Source organism: Tinamus guttatus, unplaced genomic scaffold, assembly GCF_059628265.1.
Source record: "Tinamus guttatus ecotype Peru unplaced genomic scaffold, ASM5962826v1 Tinamus_guttatus_pri_ptg000618c, whole genome shotgun sequence".
NCBI lineage: Eukaryota > Metazoa > Chordata > Aves > Tinamiformes > Tinamidae > Tinamus > Tinamus guttatus.
The window spans coordinates 251,568-257,966 of NW_028289152.1; the positions used below are offsets into that span (position 1 = coordinate 251,568).

Consider the following 6,399-nt stretch of genomic DNA (forward strand, 5'->3'; position numbering starts at 1 on the left):
GGAGGACTCTCCCAGCTTCTGCAGTGCAGAAGAAAGGCAGACGCTCAGAGTAGGAATCCCTTGCCACACCATCACAGGGAGAGGGAGTCCTGCCATCTGCAGGGCAGAAACCATCACATACAGGATGGGATAGGGGTCTGTGAGCAATGACTGTGAAAAGATGTGGGTACAGAGAAACAAATCTTACTGCGACAGCTCTAAGCAGCAGACATGGGCAGGGAATGAGAGGAAACTGCTAAACGAATTGTGGGCAAATGAATTTGGGCAGGTCATGGTCAGCTTCCTTGTGAAGCTGAACTCTTCTGCTCTCAGCTTACCTTAGGAGGAACTTGTGAGTGTAACTGTCCTTTAGCTTAGTGAACTGCAAGCACCAAGCAGTGAGGGGAAAACTCATTGACAGAGCAGGTTCTGTGACTCTATGCAAAGTCACAGTGAGCCTGTGACTTTCATCTCTAGTGATATGCAAATGCTCATGCTGAGAGCAAGTGAAATGCCAGATATTTCTACCCTATAAGAGAATGCTCCCATGGGAGGGCGGAAGCATGTAAAATTAAATAAATGCATGAGCAGATTTCCCCCAAAGATCATTTTCTGTAGAATGTAAGTGTCAAAATTCTGAATCACTGTTCCACAAGAGGTGGATATTGGCCAAGGCCACTTCCATTTCCACTACAGTGCTTGGAGAAAGAGCACAGATAGTAAATTGGTGTGAGGAAAAGATCTATCTCATTGGAATGAAGACATCTAGAAAAGGGTTAGTCACCTATTGTCTTCACTTCGTATTTTTCTGTCTTGCTCAGAATAGACTGATTCAGATGCAGACACCTCTACTCCACAGGGTGATGCTGAGGGAGATGAATCCCTCATAAGGATCTTCTCTTTCAGGGCACAGCTAGCATGAGTGCTTTATTTGTCTACCACTGGGTCATTGGAGCAAGTCCCCATCCCTTAGCCCACAGTGCCACCCCTAGGTGTGCTTCTGAATACCTGGGACTGTCTGACACTTCCATTTATGCTTCCAGAGCAGAGCAGAACTGGTTCTTGCTAAGCATGGCACACTTGCTCACTGCAAACCAGAGCTCCAGAAAGGGATCTGAATAAGGTAAAGGACAGAGGGAATGTGGGTGTTTCTGTGAGAAATGGAATGGATGTGGCTCAGAGAAGCCTGTTCTAACTTGTCAATGTCTTTTCCTCCTTGAACAGTCTTCCAAGTCCAGATGAGGCAAATGTCCAACAGCAGCTCTCTCAATGACTTCCTTCTCCTGCCATTTTCAGACACATGGGAGCTGCAGCTTTTGCACTTCCTGCTCTTGCTGGCCATCTACCTGGCTGCCCTCTTGGGCAACACCCTCATCATCACAACTGTAGCCTGCGACCACCACCTCCACACCCCAATGTACTTCTTCCTCCTTAACCTCTCTGTCCTGGACCTTGGCACCATTTCCACCACTGTTCCCAAATCCATGGCCAATTTCCTCCGGGACACCAGGGTCATTTCTTACTCAGGATGTGCTGCCCAGGTCTTTATGTTTGTCTTCCTGATAACAGCAGAGTATTATCTTCTCACCGTCATGACCTATGACCGTTTTGTTGCTATCTGCAGACCCCTGCACTATGGGACCCTAATGAGCAGCAGAGCTTGTTCCAAAATGGCAGCAGCTGCCTGGGGCAGTGGTCTTCTCAGTGGTCTCCTGCACACTGCCAACACATTTTCGATACCACTCTGCCAGGGCAATGTCGTGGAGCAGTTTTTCTGTGAAATCCCCCAGATCCTCAAGCTTTGCTGTTCAGACTTCGCCTACCTGAGGGAAGTTGGGGTTATTATGGTTAATATCTGCTTGGGCTTGGTGTGTTTCATTTGCATTGTGGTGTCCTATGTGCAGATCTTCAGAGCTGTGCTGAGGATCCCCTCTGAGCAGGGTCGACACAAAGCCTTTTCCACATGCCTCCCTCACCTGGCTGTGGTCTCCCTGTTCATCAGCACTGGCACTTTTGCCTACTTGAAGCCCCCCTCCATCTCCTCCCCATCCCTGAATCTGGTGGTGGCTGTTCTGTATGTGGTGATGCCTCCAGCGGTGAACCCCTTCATCTACAGTGTGAGGAATAAGGAGCTCAAGAATGCACTGGAGAAACTGATTCTGTCCGTACTATTTCTGCAGCAATAAGCTGCCCACATCTGCTCACAAGTATTTTCCTGTTTTTCTAAGGACATTCTTGTGCTTTTCTTGTTCCATCTGTGACAATCTTGTTTGTACAGAAAGGTTTGGTTTCATGTCATTTCTCCAGAGGCACAAAGCCCATTGACCTGACCCAGAGGCCTTCTCTAAATGTGCCTATCACTATGTCAGAGCAGCCTTCCAACTACCATCTTTCTAATACAGGTGCCAGAAGGTTGGTCTTTTCTTTTCAAACTGGAGGCCAGATTGCTCCATGGATTAACACTCAGGTCCTGTTGCTTGGGTGCTCCATGGGCTAGGGGGGATACACTTGCAGAGTGCTCTGATAGGGAATGGGGGCTAGATTAAGTGATTACTTTTGAGGATCCAGTGCTCACGGAGAGAGGGAGCGTTCAAGTGATACCTGCTGGAGACTGTGCTACATATTACAGGCCCCTGTGCAGGTCCCTGTGAATGGCAGCACAGCCCTCTGATGTATCAGTTGTTCCTCCTAGTTTTGTATCACCAACAAACTGTCTGAGGGTGCACTCTGTCCCTTCATCAAGGTCACTGATGAACAGGATTAGATCCAGTACTGAATCCTGGGGGACACTGCTAGCCACAGACCTACAGCTACACTCTGCACTGCTGATCACATTCCTTTGAGCTCTGCAGTTTAGCCAGTTCTCAATCCACCTCACTGTCCACTTGTCAAGCCCATACTTCCTGAGCTTCCCTATGAGGGAGACAGTGTCAAAGTCAAGGTAGACAACATCCACTGCTCTCCCCTCATCTACCCAGTCAGTCATTCCATCATAGAGGATATCAGGCTCGTGAAGCATGATTTCCCACTGGTGAATCAAGGGTGACTCCTCATGACCAGCTTCTTGTCCTCTGCATGCTTAGAGATGACATCCAGGATGAGCTGTTCCAGGGATGGAGCTAAGACCCCTTGGCCTGTAGTTGCCTTGGTTCTCCTTCTTGCCCTTTCTGAAGACTGGTGTGGTATTGGCTTTCTTCCAGTCCTCAGGCACCCCTCCTGATCTCCATGACCTTTCAAAGGTGATGGAGAGTGTCTTAGAAATAATATCTGCCAGCTCCTGTAGCACTCTTGGATGCATCCCAGGGCACATAAATGTGTGGAAGTCAAGTTTGCCTAAGTGATGTTTAACCTGATCTTCCTCAGCCAAGGGCAAGTCTTCATTTCCCTAGACTTTCTCTCTTGTCTCCAGGGTCCAAGATTCCAGAAGGTTGGCCTCAGTAAAAACTGAAACAAAGAAGGCATTCAGTAACTCTGCCTTTTCTGTGTCTTTTATAACAAGGGCATCCATCCTATTCAGCAGCAGACTCACATTTTCCCTAACCTTCCCTTTGCTACTGGTGTATCTGAAGAAGCCCTTCTTGTTGTCCTTGACATTCCTTGCCACATTTAATTCCAAATGCTTCTTAGCCTTCCTCGTCGCATTCCTGCATACCCTGACAACATTCCTATGTTCTTCCCAAGGAGCCTGCCATCTTTTCCATATTCTGTGTACTTCCTTCTTCTGTTTGAGTTCTGCCAGGAACTCCTTCAGCATCCCCATGACCATGGAAGTAAGTCAGACAAAAGTATGCTCAGATGAGCTGCATGTTTCTTGTCCTGCTCTGGTCAAACTGGTTCAGAGTCAGGGCTGTTTGGCAGGTAGCCCCAGATAGCCCTGATCTTCATTTTGCTTTACCGTTCATTGCATTTTTCCCTCTTTTTTCACTTCCACATCTTTCTATCATCTTGGTCCACTGCTATACAAACATCCACTCCAATTTACCCTTTCCCCATTACCCCTGGTTTTGTTTGCTTTCTGTGCTCACTTGGTTTAAGGTTAGGATTAGGCTTTACATGTCTGTCAGTAGTCTTACACTGTTTGCAATAGACCTACCCTGGACAAGAAGCCCTTGAACAGCCTCCTCTGTTCTTAGTCAGAAATGAAATGTAAGTTGCAGTTGACTAGAAGTGTGCTGAACAAATGATATTTTGTTTAATGACTTTCCATTCTTCATGATGCTTGTATTAATCTAGCACAATGACTCTGTGCTTCAGATCTATTCCAAAAGCTGCAAAGAAGCAAAATATCAATTCACTGTGTCTTTTTTTTTCAAATATAATTCACAAAGGAAACAGTCAACAAGAACAAGCTTTTTGTTTGTTTGTTTTTCCCCTGCAAAGTATTTGTAAAGGCTGTATAATAGTGAGTACACACTTTTCAGTGAAAAAGAAATGAAAAATGAAATATTAAGTTGGTGATTACTATGCTATGCTGATAGTACAAGTCTCTCCTACTTTTTGAATGGTAGCGTATGAAGCAAAAAACAGATGTATTCCTGTTTTATGGGTCCTTTACCTAACTAAGGGTGAAAAAAAACAAACAAAAAAACCCCAAAGCACTCAGAAGTACTATCTTCAAAAGACAAAGCCATTGTTTTGGCAATTCTCTCTGCGCACAGTTATCCCATGGCCCAGAGGAAGAGGAGCGCTACAAAGGCACAACTGGAGAAAATCACATGGTCATTGACATTCCCAGGCCAGAAATGGTCCAGGTTAGCCTCCGACACTTCATGCAAGGACAAGCAGATGCAGGGAAAGCGCAAGGCTCTTGGGAAGGCAATGCACCCCTGTAAGCTTCAGACAGCCTCAGGTGCATGTTAGGGTGGTCTAACTAAGGGGTGCAAAAGGGACATCTTGGAGGGCACACTCCCTCCGGGCACCACTGCACAGTGGCAGCAGTGCAGGGCTTGGCACAGGCAAAGGTGCAACAGTCTGGCTTCCCTTCTGGGAACTGATGGGAGCCAGTTTCCCATGCTGGGAGAGCTGGGGAACTTTTCAGGCCTCAGGCCCAGGCTCTGAGCAGCGAGGGCTGGTTGCACCTGGAGAGCTCTAGTATTGAAGAGGATTTGAAGGAATGGTAGGGCTGGACCCCTCAAGGAACCAATGATGGGACCTGCCACATCAGGGCAGCAAGGAGCTGCAGATGATGTGGGCTCAGTGCCGTGGGGTAAGGAGGGCCATGCAGATGGGACAGAAAAGATTCTGCAACCATCTGAGGGAGAACAGACCCACCACCTCCCAAGCTGTGAGTCGTTAGACACTGGGGAGAGAGATGAGCCTGCTTGGAAGTAGAAGAGGGGACCCTTTCCAGCCCCACCGCTGCTGCTTATCCCTGTGGTAGTCCAGAAGCAGCTCCATGGGGAGCTGAGATCTTCAGCTGCCCTGCAGAGCACAGGGTGTGGGAGAGCACCAGGGTCTCGTATCAGTCTGCTGGTCCTTTGTGATGCCAGACTGGCACAGTGAAAGACCCTGCATGTGCCCCATGATGTCTGCACGAGGCAATAGCCGAGGCTGTCTGAAGCTTGTGGGGGTGCATTGCCTTCCCAAGAGCCTTGAGCTTTCCCTAAATCTACTTGTGCTTGCATGAAGTGTCGGAGGCTAACCTGAACCATTTCTGGCCTGGGAATGTCTATGATCATGTGGTTTTCTCCAGATGGACAATTGGGTGGTAAGAAACCTTATGAAATTCAACAAGTGCAAGGTCTTGCACCTGGGGAGGAATAACCCCAGATGACAGTACAGACTTGGGACTGACATTCTGGAGAGATGCTCTGCAGAGAAGACCTGGGTCTCATGGTGGATGACAAGTTGACCATGAGGCAGCAGTGGTGTGCCCTATGGCCAAGAAGGCCAATGGGATCCTGGGGTGTGTTAAGAAGAGCGTCTCCAGAAGGTCGAGGGAGGTGATCGTGCCCCTCTACTCAGCCCTGGTGAGGCCGCATCTGGAGTACTGTGTCCAGTTGTGGGCTCCACAGTACAAGAGGGATGTGGAGCTGCTGGAGAGAGTCCAGCACAGGGCTGCAAGGATGATCAGGGGCCTGGAACATCTGCCCTATGAGGAGAGGCTGAGGGAGCTGGGCCTGTTCAGCCTGGAGAAGAGAAGGCTGAGAGGGGATCTAATCAGTGTCTATAAGTACCTCAAGGGAGGCAGTGAGGAGGATGGTGCTGGTCCCTTTTCAGTGGTGGCCACTGACAAAATTAGAGGAAACAGCCAGAAACTGAAGCACCAAAAGTTCCACAGGAACATAAGGAAAAATTTTTTAACAGTGAGGGTGACAGAGCACTGGAACAGACTGCCCAGAGAGGCTGTGGAGTCTCCTTCTCTGGAGATCTTCCAAACCCGCTTGGACGCAGTCCTGTGCCACATGCTCTAGGTGATCC

At 48.4% G+C, this 6,399-nt stretch overlaps 1 pseudogene; it reads left to right on the top strand.

Moving 5' to 3' along the window:
- The first annotated feature begins 1,226 nt into the window (after window positions 1–1,226).
- Window positions 1,227–3,102, top strand: LOC148592322 (olfactory receptor 14A16-like; annotated as a pseudogene).
- The last annotated feature ends 3,297 nt before the right edge of the window (window positions 3,103–6,399 follow it).